This window comes from Coloeus monedula, assembly GCF_965178545.1.
Source record: "Coloeus monedula genome assembly, chromosome: W".
Lineage (NCBI taxonomy): Eukaryota > Metazoa > Chordata > Aves > Passeriformes > Corvidae > Coloeus > Coloeus monedula.
The window spans coordinates 9,364,929-9,391,941 of NC_138821.1; positions in this window are offsets into that span (position 1 = coordinate 9,364,929).

Here is a 27,013-nt window from a genome sequence, read left to right on the forward strand (position 1 = left end):
CAATAGCCTGGAATTTCCCCCCTGAACAAATTCAGAACCCAGCTGAGGTGGGGAAATATCTGAAAGAGAAGTGCAATGACATCTCTATTGAGAAAAAGCTCATTGCAATATGCTGGGCCTTGGCATATGCTTATCGCACCCTGCTAGATACTGTAGGGCAGCAGATAAAGGTAGAGGGGCAGGAAGATAAATCAGCAGACACCCCAGTCACTCAGGCTGCAGCCAAATCAGACAGGGAGCCTACGCTAATGACAATTGAGTTGCTCCTACCATGAGAAAAAAACACACAACCAAAACCAATCGCCCAGTGAAAGGTGATGATGATGATGATGGGGGTGAAGGATCCTCAAAGCCAGCAACTGACTCAGAACCAGAAATCATTATTGAGTCCATGTCCATGAAGGACCTTCGTGGCCTGAGATAGGATTATACTGACGGTCTGATTAATCTATATTAAGTTGGATGGTCTATATTTGGGACGCTGCAGGCAATAATACAATTCAGGACAGTGCTGAAGCAAGGTATTTGGGATCCTTGTCACATGATCCGGCTATCGACCAAGGGATAGTAAGGAGGCCTGAACCTCTCAGTCTTTGGACACAGCTCTTGAGAAGTGTGGGGCAAAGATGATTTCTATGTGCAGCGAACCCCAAGGAAGACCATAGAACAAGGGATCCAATGCTTGAGACAACTAGTGGTGGTAGAGATTGTCTAAACAGGTGACCCAGGATTCAGGAGTCCAGACAAGGCCAAAATTACACCATTGATGTGACGAAAACTCATACGACTTGGGCTACAAGAACATGCTTCTGCTTTAGCGATAATGAAACTGGATGATGGGGATGAGACCATGGGTGATATGGCAAAGAAGCTCCGAGCATATGCAGATGCCATGCATGGCCCAACACATGCAAGAATCACAGCTGTGGAAACACATCTGCAGAAAGTGGAAGATAGGATGGAGGAAAATCACCAGGAACACAAGAAGGAGATTAAAGAGCACCTTCTCCAAATCTCAGCAGTACAAACCAGAGATTCTGTTACCAGACGCAGACGTTCCCCAATAGAGAGAGAAGGGACACCCCACGAGGTGAGCTGTGGTTCTTCCTGTGTGATAGTGGGGAAAACATGAGGAGGTGGGAGAGACAACCCACTTCTGCTCTGGCAGCACGGGTGCGTGAATTGAAGAAGCGCAAGACTCAGAAAGGAAGTTCCACCAAAAAGGAAGTAGCTCCAGTTGCCCATAGCCGAACCACCAGAAATGATGGAAGAGAAGGTGACATGTCTGATCCCCTTGAAGGAACCTCTAAAATATATGCTCAGGGAAGGAAGGATAACCAGGACTAGAGGAGCCCTGCCTCTAGCCCAGTAGAGGTCAGGGAAAACCATGTTTTTTGGACTGTGTGGATTCATTGGCCTGGTACATCAGAACCACAAAAATATGATGCTTTGGTCGACACTGGTGCGCAGTGCACGCTAATCCCACTGTGACATGTGGAGGCAGAATCTGTTTCTATTGCTGGCATGACAGGTGGATCACAGGACTTGACCCTAGTGGAAGCTGAGGTGAGCCTGACCGGAAATGAGTGGAAGAAACTTCTCATTGTGACTGGTCCAGAGGCCTCGTGCATTTCTGGCATAGACTTCCTCGGAAGCGGGTATTTCAGAGACCCAAAGGGACTCAAGTGGGCTTTTGGAATAGCTGCTGTGGAGACAGAGGGCATTAAGCAATTGAACACCTTGCCTGGACTATCAGAGAACCCATCTGTAGTAGGCCTTCTGAAGGGGGAAGAACAAAGAGTACCAATTGCCACCTCAACAGTGCATCGCCGGCAATACAGGACAACTTGAGATGCTGTGATTCCCATCCACAAGATGATCCATGAGCTGGAGAGCCAAGGGGTCATCAGCACAACCCACTCACCCTTCAACAGTCCCATCTGGCCTGTGCACAAATCAGAAAGAGAATGGAGATTTGTGCTAGTTTGGACAAATTTGGAGGAAAAATATCCTCTGATAGAAGGCAGGTTACAAACCACCCCTCCCCCACCAGGTTCGGGAAAAAAGAAATTTTCCTCAGAGGAAGGTGAAAGAGGTAAAAACTATTTATTTAATGAACACACAGGAAAAGGATAATAATGCTAAATAATAAAACCTCTCGCTGTGGAGAGAAACCTGGGAAAATTTCAGAGTCCTTCTGTAGGTGTGGTCTCTCTCCTCCTCCTTGGAGCTGGGTCGTGGGCCCATGAGGTGGCTGGTGTGTGGTCTGTAGCTTAGACCCAGGAAGCTGTGACCGGTCCGGAGAGATGGTCCCGTGAGGAACCATCTTCCCGGGGCCCGGTGTCTTCCCTCAGCCGTAGCTGGAGTGCCTTTGCAGAGAGGCTATCAGCTCTTTAGTGATTCTCAGCTCGTGATTTCAGCTCTTGCTCTGTGGGGCAATCTCCAGGCCAGACCAGGAGGAGAGAGACGAAGAGACCCGTATAGCAGTTCCGCATCGGGCAGTTTATTAGTCCGCACCCCGCGAAGGGGAGGCCAGGGACGAGCTCTCTCAGGTCTCACAGGGGCAGAGGGCTAGATCTTATAGGGATACAGGGGGTGGGTGTCAGAGGGTAAAAGCCAATGGGTTACAAAGGATCTGCACAGGGTCTCCTGGAGGATTATGAGTCTGTCTTCTTCTCACTGTAACTGAAAAGTGGTTGCCGTTCCAGGGGAGATCTGCTGGGAGGTTATGCAATCTCCTTATCTCAGCAGGCCTCCCTCCAGGGCAGAGGCTGGGCATACTCCACAGGCCCACCTCCAGGGCCTCGCTGGAAAATTGACCCAATGTGTTCTGATGTTGAAACAGTCCAGAAGAGAAGAAGGGAAAAACCGAAGTTCCAGGAAAACAAAGTTCAACTCTCAGTCTCCCTCCGGAGAAGAGGAGCCGAAAGCTGGCTGAAAAGCAAGCAGGTTGCTTCCTCCACTCTTGCTGCTGTTAGAAGCAGAGGAGTGTGTATATGTATCCTTGAACAACTGCTTTGAAAAGTTTGCTCAGTTTTTTTTCCTCTCCCCCATTTTAGGCTCAGTTTAAAGGCACAGAAATGCACAAAATTAATTTTCGGGCATAAAGCAGCGATATGGGATACACATAATAAAGTCACCCCAAAACATTCCACCCCTTTTCCCATATCGTCGGCTCAATGCCCAAACTAAGATATTCTAACTCTACACACACACATTAATTCATATATATATATATATATATATATAAAGTTATGTACAAACAGTGACAGTGACACTCAGCAAGCAGTGATATACAGGCATTTCATATTACACATGGTTTTCACCCAACAATCAGATCTCACTGCGGTATACACTGTGTTGTTCCATCTTTCTGCATTACCCACCATGTGCAACCAGGTCCCTGAGCAAAAACAACCCCATGGATGGGTTTGTCTGTACTCGAGGCAGAATTAATCCACACAGACTTTCCTAACAGACCTCTGACATGCACTACTGGGACCTTGTCTCCATCTACTGTATGAAGGGGTTCAGATTGGGCTGGACCAGCTCTATTGGTGGAACCTCGGGTGTTAACTAACCAGGTGGCCTTTGCTAGATGCTGTTCCCAATTTTTGAAAGTTCCCCCACCTAGTGCCTTCAAAGTGGTTTTCAACAATCCATTGCACCGTTCCACTTTGCCTGCAGCTGGTGCATGGTAAGGGATATGGTACACCCACTCAATGCCATGTTCCCTAGCTCAGGTGTTGATAAGGCTATTCTTGAAATGAGTCTCATTGTCAGATTCAATTCTCTCAGGGCTACCATGCTTCTAAAGGACTTGCTTTTCAAGGCCCAGGATGGTGTTACGGGCTGTAGCATGAGGCACAGGGTAGGTCTCCAGCCATCCAGTGGTGGCTTCTAGCATTGTGAGCACATAGTGCTTGCCTTGGCGTGTTTGGGGCTGTGTGATGTAATCAATCTGCCAGGCCTCCCCATACTTGTATTTGGACCACCGCCCACCATACCACAGAGGCTTCACTCGCTTGGCCTGCTTGATCGCAGCGTATGTCTCACAATCATGGATAACCTAGGAGATACTGTCCATGGTTAGATCCACCCCTTGGTCTCGTGCCCACTTATAGGTGGCATCTCTGCCCTGATGGCCTGAGGCATCATGGGCCCATAGAGCTAGGAACAACTCTCCCTTGTGTTTCCAATCTATCTGTGACACTTCTATCTTTGCAGCCTGATCTACCTGCTTGTTGTTTCGGTGTTCCTCATTAGCCCTACTCTTGGGGACATGGGCATCTACATGGCAGACCTTCACAACTAGCTTTCTTACTCGGGCAGCAATGTCTTTCCACTCTGCAGCAGCCCAGATTGGTTTTCCCCTACGCTGCCAATTAGCCTTTTCCCACTTTTCCAGCCATCCCCACAGAGCATTGGCTACCATCCATGAATCAGTGTAGAGGTAGAGCTTTGGCCACTTCTCTCTTTCAGCACTGTCCAGGGCTAGATGAACAGCCTTGAGTTCAGCAAGTTGGCGTGATCCACCTTCTCCTTCAGTAGCTTCTGCAACCCGTTGTGGGACTCCATATGGCTGCTTTCCACTTTCGTTTTCTTCCTACGATGTGACAAGAACCATCGGTGAAAAGAGCGTTGCGTGTGTCTTCTGATGGCAGTTGGTTGTACGGTGGAGCTTCTTCAGTATGTGTCACTTGTTCTTGTTCCTCTTCATCAGTGAGACCAAAGTTTTCACCTTCAGGCCAATTTGTGATTATTTCCAAGATCCCAGGGCAATTCAGTTTTCTGATACAGGCCTGCTGTGTGATGAGAGCAATCCATTTGCTCCATGTGGCATTGGTGGGTAGAGGGAACCTTTGCTTTGAACATCCACCCCAGCACCAGTAGTCTGGGTGCCAGGAGGAGTTGTGCTTCAGTGCCGATTACCTCTGAGGCAGCTTGGATTTCTTCATAGGCTGCCAAGATTTCCTCCTCTGTTGGGGTGTAGTTGGCTTCAGATCCTCTGTAGCTTCGACTCCAGAATCCCAGTGGTCAGCCTTGAGTCTCACCAGACACCTTCTGCCAGAGGCTCCAGGACAGACCATGGCTCCTGGCTGCAGAGTAGAGCACATCCTTCACTTCTGGTCCTGTCCTGACTGGGCCAAGGGCTACTGCATGAGTGGTCTGCTTAATCTGGGCAAAAGCTTGTTGCTGTTCAGGGCCCCAATGGAAATTGTTCTTCTTGTGGGTAACCAGGTAGAGAGGACTCACAATTGGGCTGTACTCAGGAATATGCATCCTCCAAAAACCTATGGCACCTAAGAAAGCTTGCGTCTCCTTCTTGTTGGTTGGTGGAGACATTGCTTTGATCTTACTGACGATCTCAGTGGGAATCTGACTCTGTCCATCTTGCCATTTCACTCCCAGGAACTGGATCTCTCGAGCAGGTCCTTTGACTTTGCTCTTCTTGATGGCAAAACCAGCTTCCAGGAGATTCTGGATGATTTTCTCTCCTTTCTCAAACATTTCTGTGTCATGGTATCCCGCAGTGGTAGGGAGGAGAAGAGCGATCCAACAAGCAGGAATTGTGCAGCAAGATTCCTTTAAGTAATTATTTTACAAATTCTTTTATAGACTTTTTTCTTCATAGTCTAATTGGTCAAAGGATCAGCCATCCCTTGGGGTGATTGGCTAAAATCCTAAAATATCCATTGTCAAAATATTTTTCTACTGCACCATAAACAAAGCTCTGCACAGTCGCAGGTGTTCATAGTTTATAGAACTCTGCTACTATCTTCCGTGAGAGAGAAAAGTATCTCACGGGACTGGAAAGAAGCAAGAAAAATTCTTGCTAGCAGCAATATTTGTATCCACAATCCCCCTTTTTGTTTTATAAGATAACAATTCTACTAGGTATTAATCCTAAATAGAAATTTACATCAGTTATCAATTCTAAACATAGCCTTAAGGGCTTTAACTATCTGACTCCATAACAAGAAATTTAAAGTTCAATCTCTGCTTGTGGAAGGACCATCCTAGTCTATAGCAACTAGTATGGGGTCAGTAGCTCTGACCGAGGAAGCTGTGACCGGTCCAGAGAGATGGTCCCGAAAGAGATCGTCTTCCCGAGGCCCGGTGTCTTCCCTCAGCTGCTAGTTGGAGGGCCCGTGCAGAGGCTGTCAGCTCTTTAGTGATTGTCAGCTCGTGATTTCAGCTCAGCTCTGCAGGGCAGCCTCCAAGCCAGACCAGGGAGAGAGAGACGAGAGGCCCGTATAGCTGTTCCGCACAAGATAGCTTTATTAGTCCGCACTCGACGAAGGGAGACTAGGGACGAGCACACTCTCTGCCCTTGCAGGGGCAGAGGGCTAGCTTTATAGGGATACAGGGGGTGGGTATCAGAGTGTAAGGGCCGATGGGTTACAAAGGATCTGCATAGGGTCTCCCAGAGGATTCTGGGTTTGTCTTCTTCTCGCCGTAACTGAAGAGTAGCTCCCTTTCCAGGGGAGTTCTGCTGGGAGGTTAAGCACTCTCCTTCTCTCAGCAGACATCCCTCCAGGGCGGGGGCTCGGCATACCCCACACCAGTCTCTGCTTGCGGAAGGACCATCTGCCTGACGGTTGACATCCTGGTCATCATCAGAAGAGTCATTAGGCTGATGATCTACGTTCTGGTTGCCATTTGGATGGTCTGCATTCTGGTCATCATTTCGAGGTTGCCTGTTCTGCCTCTGGTGCCGTAGGTCAGGGTGAACACATTTTGCAGGTAGCCACCATACCCCAGATGCCATGAAGGTTTTTTGCCTTTTCTTTTATACTCTTGTTATATCTTTTTTACAACTTCTGTATTCTTAGTGCTTTTTGCCTACATTCTTGGACTCGTTTGTCAAGCTGAGAGATTAAACATTTTAGAAGCTTCATAGCTAGAGATCAGTGTGCCCCAGACCCCAAGGTCCTCTCCAGAACACATTCTGTAAACTAAGATAGAATCATCCAGGGGAAGGCTCCTTGGGGAGGGGGGCTCACTTGAGCCTCTCATTGGGGAATCTTTGATAGATATGCTAATTAGTAAAACCTATAATGTTATACCCGATCTTTTGGGGCATATTCGGCGGGGTGCATCTCGATGCACATGACCTGGACGTGTGCACCTAAGGATCCTTAAAATAAATACCAAGGTAAAATACCTTTCCCCTTCTAACCGTGTATGACTCTTGATTTTAAGACCAGGAAAAGGCATCATTTGCTGGCGACCACGAAGGGACCCTAAAGACCTTGAAACTCGCAGTCTTGGGTTGGAACACATCTTGCTTTGCCCCTCTCTTTGCCGGCAAATTACAGAGGGGCTGGAGCCACAATCTAAGACTGTGACCAGGACTTTAGGACCCAGCACGGAAAGGCAGAAGCACGGAAAGAGGTGAGTGAAAAGGGGATCAGTACTACTGAGACTGTGCTAGCACTAGGGAAGGAGATCTCCGAGGGGGTTGGAAAGGTTGGGGGCATAAAAGCCCATGAAAGGGAAAAGCTTAAACTTTTCCCCTGCAAACTGTGAAAAGGAGGGGACGCCCTCCATAGAGTCCACAAGAGCCCAGAGGCTGCACCCTATGCAGACGCAGGAGTGGCTCAGAGGTTGGTTGGTTGGTTGGTTGGGACGTCGGGAAGTTGTGGGTTCGAATCCTGTTGAGAACAGATTTTCGCGCGCACGCATTTACTGTTTCCTAAAACTAGTTGCTTTTTAGTATTTTAAAGTGCTGTTTTGAAGTGTTTGTGTAGTAACCTAAATAAACTGCCTGGGAAGTCGGAATTCCGAGGCCGTGTTGGAATTGAAAAAAGAAGAAGGCCCGGCGGCTCCGGCAGGGGGAGAAAATTGCAGTCCAAAACCAATGTGGTTGATAAGAGCAAAACTCCGTTTATTAGCAATCCAAAGGCACTTATATAGTATACCAGCTCGTTAACTCTTAAGTCGCTTAAAACTTATCAAAGCGCATTTCTACTTCTACATAATTGGACTTGCATTGGCAAGCTTCTACAGTTATGTTATGATTAAAAGAATTCAGAGTTTACCTCCCTTCTCCGGGTCTTATCTGAACAGCTGCAAATCTTCAAACTCTCTCTTTGTTCCCAGCCCTGTTTTTTTCCCACAAGAATTTTCTCATGGAGTGTTGAGAGTCTTTCTGAAGAATGGCTAAAAAGCAAAGGTCATGATAACACAGGAGGCTTAGAAAAGATGCAGACACTGAGTCCTTGAGCAAGAAGTTGCATAGATAACAGAATGTGCATTCAGATAAGTAAGAAGACAGAAACCATATGGAAGAGGAAGATAAGACCACCGTGTTTGCAGATCCCACGGAATAGCTCCCACCAATGAGGAGCTCAACTTTTGCAATATGTATGAGCTAATTAAAGGTACTATAAGTAAGTGTAGTTTTGAAAAATAAATCGAGACTTGCTGAACATCATGCCTTGAGTGCTTGTCTCCCGCGACTCCACCCAACATCTGGCGCCCGAACAGGAGAAGTTGCCCTAGCCTTATGCGACGGGGGAGTTGCGTTGGGGTCGGGTCCCGCAGCTAGACGGACGGCGAAAGAGGTCTCGTATACTGCAGCGATTTCCTCCGCGCCCGAGCGACCGCACAGGCGGGCTCGCCGATACGTGCTGCCGAAGCCTGGAGGGGCTAGCAACGGTACCGACGTAAGTATAGAAAGGCAAGCAGCACAGGAACTTTTCAAGGCTTTTTTGCTTAAGCATAATTTTAAAGGGATTGATCTTGATAAAGACCTCCCCGCTCTTTTAACGCATGCGCGCTCTTACGGTTTTTTCGCTGACCCCCACTCCATTCATGAATTAAGTCAGTGGCGCGCGTATAGTGACAAACTTTGGGATCTTGTCTTAGATGACGATAAGCCAGCTAAAAAGATAGCTAAACTATGGAGAGTTGTTTATAATGAACTTTTAATGGTACAGGCAGAAAAGAAAGCCGCAGAAAAGATTAAAGTTGCACAGGACCGTAATCGTCTTTACGGGGAACATGGTCCCTCTCCCTTCTCTGGTCCGCCTAATCCCCCCACCTTTGCTACGGTTCACGTACCCCCTGAGGCCCTTGCCTCTGAGTTGCCTTCCGCGTCTCCCCCCCCCCCCCCTCCTGCTCCTCCCACGCCTTCCTTGCCGCAGCCTGCTCCTCCTCCCTTGCCTCACCCGTCTCCGCCGGACTGTTCTCGCTCGCGAAACCCCTTTGTTAGCCCTGAGCCTGTCCCTGGGGCAGAGTCTGACCTCGCGGAGGCCATGGCTAGGGGCCATCGAGAACTTTGGGCTGCGGTTGCTCGTGAGGGCTTACAAAAGGGTGATTCTGACATGCTAGCGGCTGCTCAGGACAGCATAGCGTTCCCTGTCTTATTTGTCCCTAATCCGCAAGGGGGCGGCAATATCGCGCAGGTGACTAATCTGGATTGGAAGCTGTTAGCTCAGCTACGAGCAACGGTGGGGAATTACGGTGTCACCAGTGAACCAGTTAAACAGATGCTTGATTATATTTTTAACGCTTTTACCCTTCTTCCTGCTGACATTAAAGGCATTACTAAGCTCATGTATACCCCGCATCAGCGACTGCTTTTTGAGGCTCGCTGGAGGGAGGAGGCAGCTGTTAGTGCAGATCTCGCTAGACCCCAGGGAGATCCGTTAGCAGATATCACTGTAGATGAACTTCTAGGACAGGGTCAACATATGAGGGTTGAGGCTCAGGCTGCACTAGGCCCTGCCAAGCTACAGGAAGCTATGGCAGTTGCTAAGAAAGCTATGGGTAAAGTCCGAGCCCCGGGTGGGATCCCGATGTATATGAACATTAAGCAAGGCAGAGAAGAATCTTTAGGCTCTTTTGTTGACAAAGTTATGGAAGCCATCTCAAAAGCTGGGGTTCAAGAGCATATGCATGACCCGTTACTTAAGCAATGCCTTTTACAAAATGGCAATCAGGCCACCCGTGCTCTTATTACTTCCACCCCAGGGGATTGGACTGTCCAGCAGCTCCTAGAAAAGGCTGCTACCATGCCCACTGGCTCTCAGCTGTTCTTAGCACAAGCCTTAGCAAAATTAGGTGAAGGGCTTAAAGAACAGGCTATTAGCTCTCAAAATCAGGTTATGGCAGCCCTTGCTCCTCTCCAAGCGGCAGCAGCACGTCCCCGCCCAGCTCCAGGTGGCCGCATGAAGTGTTATCGCTGTGGGACACCCAGTCATATTCGTCGCGAATGTACAGCCGCAAGAATTTAGCGACCCAGCGCGAACAGCGGCCGCGCGACGACACAAGTAACCGCTCCAGCACCTCTACCTGTCCCCGCCCAGCGACAAGTGGAAGTCTCGGCCTGGACCTGGCAACCTCAGTAGATACCGAGTTGCTAACATCAGAAATCCATCGCATTCCCACTGGTGTCATCGGACCTGTGTACATTAATGGCCAAGCTATGGAAGGACTTATTGTAAGTCGTTCATCTGCAATTACAATGGGACTCCTAGTAGAGACTGGTCTTGTTGATGCTGACTCCGCTAGAGAAATTTTTATTTTAGCACATACCGATTATCCTCCCGTTAAGATCCCGGCAGGACAAAAGTTAGCACAACTAGTACCATTACCACATCTGGCTTCAAGCATTCTGCCTGTTTGTGATGCACTTAGGTGTCAGCCAAGTCCTGGCTCTACTGGATCTCTGACCTTACTCACTATTGATCTCACCTCCCGCCCACGGAAGCGTTGTCTCCTGCTGCATCAGGCAGAGTCCATCACCTTGGAACCTATCCTCAACCCCCGACGCCCATGCCTTGGGTGCGCTACAAAGACCCCAAGACGAGACCTTGGCAAGATCCTGTAAAAACCTTGTACTGGGGAAGAGGTTACTTATGTGTGTCCACTCCGACAGGTCCCCTATGGGTTCCGGCCAAATGGACTAAGCCTGTTGTCACTGATGAGCAACCCACAACAGAGGAAGAAAAGAAGGGTACAGAGGAAGATATCACAGATCCTGCAGGAAGTTGAGCAGCGGTTTTGCATTACCTTCCTTGTGGACTCTGAACAGGAGATAGAGGGTTATCTCCTCCCACATTTGCAGAGACACTTTTTGCGCTTTTTGCCAGTCTAGTTGCTTTGCATGTAATTGTAATAATCATAAGGCGTGGGTAAGATTGCTTTGCGGAGGCTGTAATTTACAGTGGTGGGTCCACCAGCAACATCTATCAGAAGGGTTTTGGTGTCAGTCTTGCAGTTTTCACTGGCACCGTGAGACGGCTCAAGGAGCATTAGTACAACTCACAGGCAAAAATATCATTGACAGTTTGCAATTAGTTGAAAATCTTGAAGATCTGCGGCTAAGAGAATTAGCGTGGTCAGTACAGCATTTAGCAAAAAAGATCTTAGCCGATAGCTACTCTGTAGTTTTGCAATCCTCATGCCAACCAAATATCGGGGTCCCCATTCAGTGGCAAGTTGACCCAAGAAAGTGGGATCATGTTTGCCGGCGGTTTAAGCATCGTGCTGCTAATCGCAGGCTCAGTAATGGGTCACCCCCTTTCCTATCCTCCTAAAGTGTTTGACCCTAGAGATAATATCTGAGTCTCCTTGGCACGTGAATTGAACACCACAACATTCTGTGCCTCCTTAGCCACACCCAGTACCCCATTTTTGACATGCTTAGTTGGAGTACCACTAACAGATAATACATGGCGTAACTTCGTAATCGAGACCCAGAACCAGTTCAAAATTATTAGACCATTAAAATCCACAATGAATATTACCGCTGGCCTACAAGAGTATGATAGCTGGGATGATAAACTCCCGGTGGGTCCTGAGCCACAAGAGATAGAACTAGTTGATTCTCTTAACGCTACAGCCTGTATTTATATTAATAGTTCACGTAATTTATGCCAAGAGGGCAGCCTTAATGGCTGTCGACTGAATGAATCCAACCCCACCTTGATTTATCCTATTGGCAATGCTTCACAGTGAGATTTAGAATGGTGCAACGTTACCGTGAGAAATCGATCTCTTGCAGCCCCTGGAACGTTTTTCCCTCGAAAGTTACCCAGAGGGTTTTTCCTAATTTGTGGGAATCGTGCCTGGTCAGGTATTCCATCCAGGCCTGTAGGTGGGCCCTGTACCTTTGGCCAACTGAGTCTTGCACTTCCACAGCACCATCCTAATGCTACACACCGAACACAATGGCAGAGGTCTTTAACAGAAACTATAACACCTGAATGTCAGAATGACCTCACGCTATGGAGCAAATCAGAAGTGCTTTTCACCTCCCTTTTTGTTCCTGGTGCAGCTGCGGCACGAGCCCATCGTCACTTAGAAAAACTGGCATGTTGGGTAGTTAAACAGGCAAACGGTACCAGCCGAGTGTTGTCTGAACTTGCAGAAGATCTGAGTTCAGTCCAACACGCCCTGCTTCAGAATAGAGCAGCTATAGATTTTCTACTCTTAGCCCACGGCCATGGCTGTGAAGACTTTGAAGGAATGTGCTGTATGGATCTTGAGGATCATTCTAAGTCCATCCACGCCGAAATTAAGAATTTGATTGAACACTCCCAAAAAATAAAAAAAAGACTCCGGATTTTTCGGATTAGAAGGACTTACAGAGTGGATGGGCTTAGAAGGATGGATGAAAAGTGTGATTAAATCCTTAATGCTGTTGCTAATAATTGTTTTGCTTGGTTTACTTATGCTTAGCTGTATAATGTCATGTATAAAAAATTTAATTTCGAAGTCAGTCAATATGACTATGATCATGCAAAAAGAAAACAGGGGAAGTGTTGAGAGTCTTTCTGAAGAATGGCTAAAAAGCAAAGGTCATGATAACACAGGAGGCTTAGAAAAGATGCAGACACTGAGTCCTTGAGCAAGAAGTTGCATAGATAACAGAATGTGCATTCAGATAAGTAAGAAGACAGAAACCATATGGAAGAGGAAGATAAGACCACCGTGTTTGCAGATCCCACGGAATAGCTCCCACCAATGAGGAGCTCAACTTTTGCAATATGTATGAGCTAATTAAAGGTACTATAAGTAAGTGTAGTTTTGAAAAATAAATCGAGACTTGCTGAACATCATGCCTTGAGTGCTTGTCTCCCGCGACTCCACCCGACAATGGAGAGTTTTTCTCACACACAGGCCTTTTGCTTACAGGCCTATTGCTACAGTTCTTTTATTGATCCCATAATTCTATCAATGATCCATGCCCCTGATCCTTTAATAATTGCAACAAATTCCCTCTTTTTTTTTTTTTCTTTTTGTACAAGCAGTACTTGATTGGTCACAGATGTAGTGACTTTGTATATTATCTTTTGCAAGCATTGGAAGGCAAGGTGAACACACTATTATTAATAATATTACTAGTCCTACAGTAATCAAATGCTACACAAATAAAACTAGCCACGATTTTTAATCCTAATAACTTTAACCATCCCTCTAAGCTGAGAGCATCTTCTTTTTTCTGTAATTGTGTAGTTAATTGATGTAACTCACTTATCTGCTTGTGAAGTAGGAAAAAGTGGTTAGAGAGATTTATACGGCACATACCTTGGAACTTTTCACAGCCGTGGCTGTGAGCTAATAGTAGAAAATCAATGGCTGCTTAATCTTGTAATATTATATGTCTAATACTAATAACATTCACACTTAACTCATTAAGCATTTGCAAAGTCATATTAAACTTATCCCTCTCCCAACAAGCAAGTTTAAGCAAAATAGCGTGAGCCCTGGCTGCTAAAGTACCAGGTAAAAACATAAATGCTAACTAAATTGACTGCCTTCACTTTATCTAAATGGGCAGACAGCTGATTGAAAATGCCTGCTAATGCTCTTGTCTCAAAGTCAAAAAACAATTTTTCACTTTACTTCTGTGTTTGGTGTTATACCCAAAAATTTATGCAATATACCCAAAAATTTATGCAATTTTTTTTCTTAGTTTTGTCTTTGGAAAGGGTTCCCCGACACCCACCACAAGTCACTAGCAACCACCTAGGGCAGCTGTTACATTCGCCCCAGAGTCTCGCTATTTCTCCTGCTACAGAGAGTGGGGGATCTGGCAAGCCCTCAGCTCCTTCACTCAGCCACGTCTGCAGCCTCTCCCAAGACTCCTCGGGACAGGTCTCAGAGTCCCAGCTGTTGAAGTAGTGGCGTCACTTTCCTCAGGAGTTGATGCTGACTGTGCCTTCTCGTTTCGGGGTCCTGTAGCATGGCACCACTTTGCTGGGCACAGCTCTGGTCAGTGATGCAGCGATGACTTGTCCCTGTTGTTGCAGGACATTCTGCAGCATTGCAGTCCACGTTCGTTCTCAGAGTAGGAACTGTGAAGGGGTTAACAACAACTGTACGATGCTGATGTAATCATTTGAACACAGGACATCTGCTGTAAAGATAGACTGCAAAATGCTTTGTGTAGATAAGTCAGCAAGCTTTTAGATTACTTTTTGCATTTGTTGGTACTTCACCCTCTTTTGGGGCTACTTCCGGGCCGCCCCGGCCGGCTTTGGCTTTGCAGGAGACGAAACCGCAGAAGCCCCGCCGCTGCCAGACGTCCCGCAGTTCAGCAGGGGGGGGTTACACTCTGCCGCTTTTTGCCGGGTTTTAGGACCTCTCTGTTGCTCTGCCGCTTTTGGCGGGGCACCAGGACTGTCTGTGTCTCCTTGGCCCGCCTGCGCCCCGCCCCCTGGGTCTGGCGGCTCAGCTTCTGCGTTCGCGGCCATTTCTCCCTCGGCCGTCGGAGGGGTAACATCCGGCTCTGCCGAGTTTAGCAGCTCCTGCAGTAAGCAGACGCGTGCTGCTGTGTTTTTAACTGGATTTCTCGCGGCCAGCCCGAAGGACCGTGCTACCCCAGACTCGGCTCCGGTCTCTGCCCGCCGCTCCGTAAGACCCCCGTCTGTTTCTTTCTCGGAGCTGCTACAGCCAGTGCTGCCACTCTCTAAAGTCTCTATGGCGGCTGTGGCCACTGTCTGTTCTGTTTTTATTTCTGCAAGAGTGTTAGTTACTTCTCTCCAGGTGAATTTGAGAGCTTTTGTTTCTTTAGCTTTCTTTTTAAACGATCTTGGATCAGCTAGTTCCTTATAAAGGTGTACTTCTTTAAGTCCCCGCTTTTCTAAAAAGCATAAACCAAGGGCCACCTCTGTTTCCATAACTGCGTCCAACCGCACTGCGTCCCACCGCAATAACTGCGTCTAACCGCAAACAAAATCCACGTCTTACCGCTGTCCCTGCTGTCAGGGTCGTGCAGCCTTGCAGGTTTAGCCCTTGTCAGCCGATTCGGCGGACCCCTGATGTCAGGTCAGCCCAGGCATGGATCAGACACTGGCCTGCAGGTGCTGATCTTTTGCCCCCCAAGTGCTGCTATATTGGGGCCACGTTGGCTCCCACCAAAGTCAGAAAAAAAAATGAAGTGCCAGTCCCAGTCCGAGTTCCGAGTTCGGGTGCCAAATGTTGGAATTGAAAAAAGAAAAAGGCCCGGTGGCTCCGGCGGGGGGAGAAAATTGCAGTCCAAAACCAATGTGGTTGATAAGAGCAAAACTCCGTTTATTAGCAATCCAAAGGCACTTATATAGTATACCAGCTCGTTAACTCTTAAGTCGCTTAAAACTTAGCGCATTTCTACTTCTACATAATTGGACTTGCATTGGCAAGCTTCTACAGTTATGTTATGATTAAAAGAATTCAAAGTTTACCTCCCTTCTCCGGGTCTTATCTGAACAGCTGCAAATCTTCAAACTCTCTCTTTGTTCCCAGCCCTGTTTTTTTCCCACAAGAATTTTCTCATGGAGAGTTTTTCTCACACACAGGCCTTTTGCTTACAGGCCTATTGCTACAGTTCTTTTATTGATCCCATAATTCTATCAATGATCCATGCCCCTGATCCTTTAATAATTGCAACAAGGCCGGATTGCAGGCTGAATTCCGGAGTTAAGAGCTTCCCTCTGGCAGAGTTTTTCTGTCTGTGAGCAAACATGGGTGGTGTGAATGAAAAAATCCCTCCTAACAGCCCATTAGAGTTGATAATAAAACACTGGAAATAGCTGACGAGACGAAAAACTACTTTGGACACCCAAGAATTGATCAGACTGTCCACACGGGTTTGGCCGACTTTAAAATTAAGTCAAGGAAATTGGCCTCACTATAGGAGTTTGGAAAGTAACATCATTACTGACCTGATGGCAGAACTGAGATCATTACATAGGTTTGATGAACTAAGATATGCAGAACTTTTTACTATGTATCTGAACTGGGAAGAAGCATATGTAGTAGACAAAAGTAATATGGAAATGACTTTGAGGAAGAGAAAGGGAAAGAAAATGCTGCAGCAAGCTGACTCGCATACTAATACGGACAGAGAAATTGATATGACAGATACAGATATGGTAGCACCAGCTTTGCGCAATGGGGCGGGGGATCTCCCCACCCCGTTCAACCGCCGGGGCAGCCTGCACGGGGGGCGGTGTGGGGGAGCGGTGGCTCCGCCGTCACTGCTGCCACTGCCTCCGCCGCTGGGGCAGCCCGCATGTGAAAAACGAGGTTCACTCTCCTGTTAGAATTTAAAGAGTTTAATATAAAGACAATAAGAGACACATAAAATAAAGCAAAGGGATAACAGCCGGGTGGCTTGGCGCTCTGCCAAGAGCACACCTGATGCTCGAGGTGAGTCCTTTTTATACCATTTTTACTGTCTGTTCTCTATTCATATTAAAACTTTTCCAGGAATTGATCTGCATGGCCACTCCTTGGGTCCGCCTTTTTAGAGCATGCGTAGTCTTCGGCCTTGTGGTTTTATTTCTTTTGATTCTTGGGGTTGGGCCCACTAGGTAAGAGTCGATGGTAGGGTGGATCTCTTAATTCTCCAGACAGTCAGGGCTGATTGCAGCTTTGGGCCTCTTTGCCCCCTGGGCAGAGCGGTGATAGCGGCTCTCGGACCCTCCTGGCCGCCCGTTCTCCGGGCGGAGTAGCCTTTGGGCCCTTTTGTTCCCTGGACAAAGTGTTGATTAGCAGCTTCTTGGGCCTCATCCTCTGCCCGCTTGGAGGTTATCTTACTTGCTCACACTTGCTAACATTCTTGCTAAAAAGAGAGAAAACTACATCCACACAGCAAAAAGCATTTCTAGCATTATATAATATCTACTTTCTTTGCAAGAAGCCAATATTATAATATATGTTTATAACACCGCACAAGCGGGGGTAGGGGCAGAGAGTGGGGGGGGGTGGGTCCGCCCCCTGTCTGCTGTTGCCGCCGCCGCCGTTGCCTTCGCCGCCTTGGCTGCCTCCGCCGCTGTCTGAGCGGGGGCAGGGGAGGCAGCGAGCGGCCGGCTCTAAGCCAGAGGAGTGGTGCGGGGCCTCCCTGCCCCCAGCCTCGTCAGGGGCGGAGGGCAGGCGCAGAGATGGGAGAGATGTGGGTATGCCACCGCGTCCTGACAGCCCCAGAGGCGGAGAAGGGGCAGGTATGCCACTGCCCCCTGACCGGTCCAGAGGCAGAGAAGGGGTGGACTGGCCACCACCCCCTGACCACCCCAGAGGTAGAGAAAGTGCAGACTGGCCGCCGCCCCCTGACTTTTCCAGAGGCAGAGACGGGGAAGGGGCGGGTTGGCCAACTTTCCCCGAGTACCCTGAACATGGAAGTGAAGGCAGAAATGGACACGGGCAATTGCGGTGGCATTCCCCAATACAGGGAACCGCAAGTTTCCGAGCCAGAGACAGGAGGAGCCGCTCGCTCTCCCCATCCTGTGGCGCGGCCAATGTTAAAGATGAGGGCAGACAGGATAGCCCCAACGCAGGCGGCTCTTGCGGAGCTAGGGACGGGAGAAGCTGCTTGCAGCCCCTGCCTCCCTACCCCTCCACTGCTGCAAAAAGCGAGACAGTTCCTGATAAACATTCGGCTGGAACAATCTTTAAAATTGTAGTGGCTTGGTCCAAGATACTCATTACTGTTTATCTTCTGTGAGATAAGAATTAGGAGAAACGCAAAGAAGGCACCAAACTTGAAAGAATATAAAGAAGTTTATTAACAGACCTAAAAGAAGAAAAAAAATTATACCACACCTTTAGAACTCTTCTCCTCCCCCCACCTTCCTCCCTTCTCCAAGTGACAATGTAAAAACACAACCCTTGAGATGTTCAGTCTGTTTACCACTTCCATAATAACCTTGTTCAGTCCATTTAGGAAGAGGAATCTCTCTTGCTCATGCTATGAACACATTATCACAACGAGACAGCTGCCCACTTCCAAATAACTTTGTTCAGTCCATTTAGGAAGAGGAGTCTCTCTGCTCGCATGCGAGTCCCTTCCCCCAACTTGCAGCATTTCCCACGACTGCTTTCGAGGGTCCACTCTTGAAGGTTTTTGGGGTACAATTTTAAGGTTGAGCTGTTCAGAAACAAAAACAGAGGCCCTTCTCCTTCCCTGGGAGCAAAGGGTCTTCCTCATCTTCATCTTTAGGACTATCTCTGGGAGCATCTCTAGGAACTGAGGTTTCTCCTTTCCCATTTGGAGCAAAAGTCCTCATCGCTTCCATGTCTCCCTGTTCAAACTTCTCATGAAATTACAGCTGCGTCAGCATCTGCCTATCTCAGCACAGGTGCTTTTGCTCACAAGCACGAGTTGAACACTCCACCCCCCATATCTTCATGAAATTACAACGGGATACTCTGATATATCATAGCTTCACAACAGACTTTCAGCTTTAAGCATCTCCTCTTTCTCTTCCCTCAGGTTTTCAGCTCTTCACAGTACTAAAAGGGTTAATCTCACCTAGGCCTTGCAGCTGGAATGTGGCTTATCGCAGTGGAGGGGGGGGGGCCAAGCCGCTCCGGCTGCCCACAGCCCTGCTGTGGGGGCGATTCCACAGGTGGAAAAGGGCCCATCAGCTCCAGGATGGCCGTGGCCCAGCCCGGCCTGGCCCGAGCAGGGCCTGGGCCAGGCCCACTGGCCCCCGCACGGGGCCCGCAGCCACCTGTCCCAGCACCGGAAATGAGAGAGAGACTTTGCCTCAGGGTTTACTATTCTTAAGTGTGTATCACAGAGGCAGTCACAATTTTAAGTGGCTCAAAGAATTGTCCACATTCAAACTGGCCATCTGATAGGTTCTGTCAGGTCATAGAGGAAGCTGTAAGCCACCCTTTGCAAGGACATCACTTCCGGGACTATGCTAGCTAACCCATAAGAAAAACCAACGAAGCAATTTCAATCAAAAGCGAATGGGATGATTCTGATACAGATGGTTCTCACAGAGAGGGTGGTAGAAGAAGGGGCAGGATAGCCCAAGAAGCTATGAGAGCAGTCAGTCCCGTCGCTAAACACACAAGGTCCAAAACAGATAAAGGGAGGGAGGAAGAACTTGCATTAGAAGCACCTCTGGTCAGGCTGTGGGAAATCAAAGAGTCATTTATATAAAGACACCGTTTTCCCTCGGCGAATGACAGCAGTGGAAAAACTCAATTAGGAAGTACAGGGACAACCCAGAGAGAGTAGCTATGCGTGTAGAAATGGCCATAAAATCCCAAAACCCTGATTGGGGTCATCTAAATGTTATGCTAGATGAATTATTGGATAAAACAGAGAGAGAAATGGTTGACAAAGCTGCTATATCTGCTATAGAAACTCAAATTGCAACTGGGAGTCTCCAAGGGTCAGTTAATGACATCTATCCCATAGCAAACCCTGGCTGGGATCCCAATGTCCCAGAACAGATGGAAAAGTGGAAGTGATACCAAAAATGGGTGGTTGTTGAGTTAAAATGTGCCCTTCCTAAAGCAGTGAATTGGGCGAAGTTATATGAGATCAAACAAAATCCAAATGAGACCCCCACAGAGTTTCTAAATAGGCTTAAAGAAGCTGCACAAAAATACAGTACCATAGACCCTGACTCACCTGAGCAGCAGATCCACCTGGCCTACCTGTTTATAGGTCAATCCACTAATAACATAAAGAAAAAGCTGCAAAAGATAGATGGGCGACCGGACATAAATAAATTGTTGAATGTAGCCTAGAAAGTATACCAGAACAGAGACTTAGCAGACAAAGATAAACATCATAAAACCCACCACAAGAAGAAGTATGATAAGGGAAAGTCATCTGACACATCAAAAAGGGGTCCCCCTTTTCCCCTATCTGAGGACCAATGCTCAACTTGCAAAAAACAGGGGCACTGGAAAAATGAGTGTCCATCACGAGCAGAAAAGAAGCCCCCAGTTTCAGAACTAACTGTAACTATGGACTGACAGGGACCGAAGGTAACTACCCCAGCAGAGCCTTCGGTTGTAGCTAAGCTAGGGAAAGATAATGTTAAATTTCTGGTTGATACAAGGGCAACGTATTCTGTGTTAAATACTTTAAAAGATAAACTGAGTCAAAATACTGTGGATGTGATTAGAGCTACAAGGATAAATGAAACAAAGTCTTTTCTCCAACCTTTAAAATTTAAATTGGGAAAACACTAGGTCACTCACCAGTTCCTGTATATGCCAAATTCCCCAATGCCATTATTGGGCAAAGATTTATTGGAAAAATTAGAAGCAGAAATTAAGTTTTCCAAAAAGAGGGGAATGAAAGTTATAATTCCAGAATCTAAAATTATGGAAGCAGCTGCTATACTTGTACAGGAATGCCATAGAAAAATTCCCAAAGAAGTTGAAGAGGCTGTCATTCAAATAGTGTGGGCCAATGATTCTCCTGGGAGATCCAAAAAAGCTGAACCTGTGAGTATCACACTCAAAGCAGGGGCTACACCAATAAGTCAAAGACAATATCCTCTGAAATTAGAAGCTCGCAAGGGATTAGTACCTGTGATTGAAAAGTTTCTCAAATTTGGGTTGTTAATGGAATATGAATCCAGGTACAACACACCAATCTTGCCAGTAAAGAAAGCTCATGATAAAAGCTACAGGTTGGTACAGGATTTGAAGGAAATTAATAAGATAACAGAGGACATACACCCAGTGGTAGCAAATCCTTCCACACTTTTGTCAACACTAACAAATGAATTAAGATAGTTCACTGTTTTAAATCTCAAGGATGCCTTTTTCTGCATTCCTGTGCATAAGAATAGCCAAGAACACTTTGCTTTTGAGTGGGAAAATCCTGAAACAGGGAGAAAGACCCAGCTCAACTGAACAGTTTTACCACAAGGATTCAAAAACGGCCCAACCATATTCGGAAACCAGCTGTCAAAGGAGCTTGAGGACTGGAGGAAACAAGAACCAGGAGGAGCGGTTCTCCAGTATGTTGATGACATCTTAATCGCGGCCAAGACACAAGATGACTGCATAAAACTCACTGTAAGTCTGTTGAACTTTTTAGGCCAAAGTGGGTATCCGGTCTCAAAAGAGAAGGCACAGGTTGCCAGAGAAACAGTAGTATACCTGGGTCTGGAAACTTTCCGTGGACATTGACAACTCAGCAGAGAGTGGAAGGAAGCCATCTGTCAACTTCCAGAGCCCCATACCATAAGGGAGATGCAGGCCTTCCTGGGAATGGTAGCTTGGTGTCGCCTGTGGATATAAAACTACAGTATACTAGTGAGACCCTTATATAAGGTACTTAAAGCAGCTGAAAAGGGGACAATTATGTGGACAGAGAATGCTAGGGCTGCATTTAAACAGCTGAAACATTCCTTGATGTCAGCCCCAGCTCTGGGGCTGCCGGACTTGACTAAACCTTTTGGACTCTTTACACATGAGCGACTGAATGCTGCTCTGGGGGTACTGGCACAGAACCTTAGAGACCAGCAAAGAGCTGTGGCCTATTTTTCAAAACAACTAGACAATGTAGCCCAGGGTTGGCCAGGATGCTTGAAAGCTGTGGCAGCAACAGTCCTTCTGATACAGGAGGCCTGTAAATTCACCCTTGGGCAGCACATTGTCGTGTATGCACCCCATGCAGTGATAAATGTGCTGGAGCAAAAGGGGGGGACACTGGCTCTCCCCTAGCAGGATGCTCAAATACCAATCTGTGTTGTTAGAACAAGATGATGTTACCCTAAAGACAACTTCTGTGGTAAACCCTGCAATGTTTTTATCATCCGCATTACCTGACAGTGTACCTGAGCATGATTGTTTGCAGACAATAGAGGAAACTTATTCCAGCAGACCAGACCTGAAAGATGTTCCTTTGAAAGATCCAGACTGGGAATTGTACACTGATAGAAGCAGCTTCATGAGAAACTGTAGGAGGATGACTGGTTACGCTGTAACCACCTCAGATAAAATCATTGAGGCAAAAGCCTTGCCTCCAGATGTATCATCACAGAAAGCTGTGCATTGCTCATTGCACTAACGAGAGCTCTAGAACTGAGCAAAGGGAAAAAGGTAAACATATGGACTGATTCTAAATATGCCTTCAGTGTTGTGCATGCCCACAGAGCTATTTGGAAGGAACGTGGCCCGTTGACTGCTCAAGGTAATAAGATTAAGCATGCTAAACAAATTCTTGCACTTTTACAGAGCATTTAGAAGCCTATGGAAGTGGCTATCATGCATTGCAAGAGTCATCAAAAAAAGAAAACAGCCCCTGAACTAGGAAATCATTTTGCTGATGAAACAGCAAAGAGGATTGCAGAAAAAGGCATTTTTGCAGTGGTACCACAGAAAGAGAGAGATTTGTCATCATTTACCCCAAAATACGATCAAAAGGATCACAAATTAATTAAGTTCCTTAAGGCTGAAATCAAAGAAAGTGAGTGGGCTGTTACCCCGGTAGGACAAGTCGTAGTTCCACCCCTGATCCTTCTGGAAATACCCCAGCAAGAGCATGAAAATACCCATTGGGGAACAGAAAACCTTTTAAAACATTTGAAGAAAGTAGTGATAGGGAGAGAGATGACTGATATTGTACAATCTGTAACAAGCAAGTGTGAAACCTGCTGTAAAAACAACCCTGACACAAGCAAGAGAGTTAAGAGTGACAAAGACAGGAGATCTCCTGGGAGATTACTGGTAAATAGATTTTGCTGAGATGCCACGCAAAGAGGGATGCAGGTATATACTGGTACTGGTTGACACCTTCAGTGGATGGCCTGAGGCTTTCCTCTGTTGCACCAACACAGCAAAGAAGTAATGAAAGCTTTGCTCAATCATATAATACTAAGATTTGGGGTTCCTTTGAGAATGTCATCAGATAGGGGACCACATTTTGTTGCAACAGTGGTTGGGGAAGTGTTGGGGTTTTAGTTTAGTCCTAGTTTTTTTCCTGTTAAAGGAATTTTTTCCCATATGCATGTTGCTTGGGGACAAATGGCTGTACTTGAGGAAGACAAAAGAGCTGCCCACTGGGGGTGGGGTGGGCCTGGCTACTCCTTTGTTTCACCTGGGTGTGGGGTCAGTTCGCTCTCGGCGTTCTTAGAGGGAGAAGCTGCTGGTTCTTTTCGGCCGTTTTTCTTTCTGCGGAGAAAGATCCCAGAACCCCCGGCCCGCCTTCCCTGCCCCGCTGGAGGCCGGGCTGTGGCCGCCCTGCCCCGCCGCTGATTCAAGCCTTTGCTGCGTTGTAGCCGTGCTCGCCCTGCCTGCCTAGACCTCCGGGGGGTTCCCTGCTTGGATACATCGCGTCTGCCACCCGGGATTTGTGCTCATCCGTGCTGCTCCAGCCTGCTGCTCCAGCCTGCCGCTCCAGCCTGCCGTTCCAGCCTGCCGTTCCTGAAGGTCCAGCCGGACACCGGGGCCAGCTGTTCAGGGGTTTGTAAAACCTTTGTTCCATCCCTCCCGGGATCCCAGGCCACCAGTGCCGTGTGCTCCCTGAGCTCTCTCCGGAGCGCCCCCTGCAGCCGCGGGGAAACCATCGCACCTGCCCTGCTCACCGGGAGCCGCCAGCGCCCCTGCTGGCTGCGAGCAGAACTGCACCCGAGGGGAGAAAAAGGGCCCAACAGCCGAGAAGGCTGGGACTGGGTTTGTGATTGTTTGCTGTTACTGCCATAGTTATTGTTGTTTGTTTGACTGGTTATACACATATAGATATATAATAGTAAAGAACTGTTATTCCTATTTCCCACATCTTTGCCTAAAGGCCCTTGATTTCAAAATTGTAATAACTTGGAGGGAAAGGGGTTACATCTGCCATTCCAAGGGAGGCTTCTGCCTTCCTTAGCAGACACTTGTCTTTGAAACCAAGACAGATCTTGGCGCCCAATGTGCGGCACGAGGGCATTAAGGGAGAGTGGTGAAAAAGGAATAACAGTTCCTGGATAACTTAATTTTGTGTGCTGGATATAGGAACCTTGCTAGGCAGCACTATGTGGTCTATTTTACCCTGGTTCAGGTGGCAGGTGGTCGTGGCTATATTCTTCCCCTTTGCATCTCCTTACCTAAACATGGGTCCTCTGACTAAGGCTACCGTTACTGTTATCCAGTTTGCGCTATGGGTCGAGAAGGTGAGAAATTAATGGGTTTTTAATTTCCTCTGGAATGTGGGTACATGGATAAAGGGTTATCACACACTAAGTGCATGTTTTTGGGGTTATGTTAGAAATGGTACCTTCTGTGAGGAAATGACACCAGGGGAAGTTTTCTCCCAACCCCTCAACCAGTTCTTTGGACCCACCCCACCAATTTTCGAAGGGTTTAGATTCCCTCTGAGTACTAACCAACTGGTGCTGGTAGGCCTACTCTATTTAGCACTCAGGGATAAGTTGAGATTGGCTTGGATAACTACCCAGACACCAGCCCCAGAGACTAGAGATCCTACCCCAGAGCCTGATTCAGCCCCAGAGCCTGACACAGCCCAAGACACTAGAGACCCTGCCCCACAGCCTGATACCGCCCAACAGCCCACCTCAGAAATGGACTACCCGAACTGGGTGGGGGTACTGGTGAAGGGGATGCAGGAGATGCGCCAGGAGATATGCCAGGAGATGGGTCAGGTGCGCCAGGGGATATGCCAGGAGATGGGCCAGGTGCGCCAGGGGATATGCCAATTGCTAAGGGAATACACCTCCTCAGCTAGTGAAAAACCCTCTCCCTGCCCCAAAGAGGACGACTCCGATGGTGCAGCAGTGGAACCCACAGATGTTACAACCGTCCAGGTTCCAGCTGAACCACAAGGACAACCACAGCCAGCAGCAGTCGCCCCTGTGCAAAGGAGGAAGTGTAAGACCAAATCAGTACGACCAGTTAATGATGATGGGCAACCAGGGCCCTCACAACCAGCAGGAGAGCCAGAGCCAGAAATCATCACCGAGTCCCTGTCGTACGACAGTCTCCGTGGTATGCGAAAATACATTGTGCGAAGGGGGTGTGAGCCTTATACAACCTGGCTGCTTCGGGTTTGGGACCTTATGGGCACAAGTGTGCAACTGGATCGTTGACCCAGGACCCAGGTGTGGACCAGATATTTGTGAGGGAGCCAGGACCCCTTTCTCTCTGGGAGCGGCTCTTAACAGGTGTGAGAGAAAGGTTCATTCACAAAGAAAGAATGCAGGAGTACCATCATAGAATGCAGTGGAAGACACTTGAGGAAGGGATCCAACAGCTAAGAGAGGTGGCAGTATTAGCAGTACTCTTTGGGAAGGATGGACAGCATGATAATGACCCCGATCAGGTCAGGTGCACAGGACAGATGATGTGGAACCTGGCAAAGCTAGGGCCATCGCAATACACCACCTTCATTGCAACGATTGATGCTGACAATAACCGAGAAACAGTGGGCTCTGTTGCCAACAGGCTCAGGAATTATGACAGTATGGTCAATGGTCCGCTGAAAGCTCATGTCTCTGCTGTGGTCCAGGACCTCAAAGAGGAGATGAAGGAGATGAGGAAGGTCAGTGTGGAACCAGTGCGAGTCACAAGCCCCCAAGTCAGAGCCCGTCGTCCCCCAGCTAGAGAGAGAGGGTACATCCCACGAGCTGAGCTGTGGTTTTTCCTGTGTGAGCATGGGAAAGACATGAGAAGGTGGGATGGGAAACCCACTTCTGTCCTGGCAGCGCGGGTGCGTGAACTCAAGGAGGGAGGCACTAACCGAGGGGGTTCCACTAAGGTGAAAGTAGCCTCAGCGTCTCGTGACCGAGCTGCCAAGTATTACAGAAGGGAGGATGATATGTCAGATCCCCTAGAAGGTACCTCGAGCATGTACGCCCAGGGAAAGAATGATAACCAGAGCTAGAGGGGCCCTGCCTCTAGCCAGGAAGAGGCACGGGAGAACCGGGTTTTCTGGACGGTGTGGATCCGATGGCCTGGCACATCAGAGCCACAAAAATATGATGCGTTGGTTGATACTGGGGCACAGTGTACTTTAATGCCATCGGGATATGTAGGGGCAGAACCTGTATCCATTGCTGGGGTGACTGGGGGATCACAGCAGTTGACCCTTTTGGAAGCTGAGGTGAGCCTGACTGGGAAGGAGTGGCAAAAGCACCCGATTGTGACTGGTCCAGAGGCCCCGTGTATTCTGGGCATAGACTTCCTCCAGAATGGCTATTACAAAGACCCAAAAGGACTCAGGTGGACATTTGGGATTGCTGCTGTGCAGGCAGAGATCATTAGGCAATTGAACACCCTGCCTGGACTATCAGAGAATCCTTCTGCAGTTGGGCTCCTGAAAGTGGAAGAGCAACGAGTGCCAATTGCCACCTCGACAGTGCACCGCCGGCAGTATCAGACAAATCAAGATGCTGTGATCCCCATCCACAAGATGATCCGCGAGCTGGAGAGCCAAGGGGTGGTAAGCAAGACCCACTGTCTTGGGGTGACCTTATGGTGTGTATCCCATATAGCTGCCTATGCCCAGAAATTAATTATTGGCCTTTCTATGCCTCTGAACTGAGCCTGAGAGGGGGAAGAAAAAAACTGAGCAAAACTTTCTCAAAGCAGTTTGAAACTTGTTCAAGGTCACATAAAGACAGCAGGTTTTTTTTTCCCAGCTGGGGCAGGGGAGCGAGGAAGCACCCCGCTTGCGGCTTTTCCAGTCAGCTTTTGGCCAGTTTTTCCAGTTTCTTGTTCTCCGGAGAGAGGCTGAGAGTTGAACTTTTCCTTCTCTGGAATTTCAGATTTTCTCCCTTTTCTACTGGACTGCTTGATTTCTGTAACATCAGAG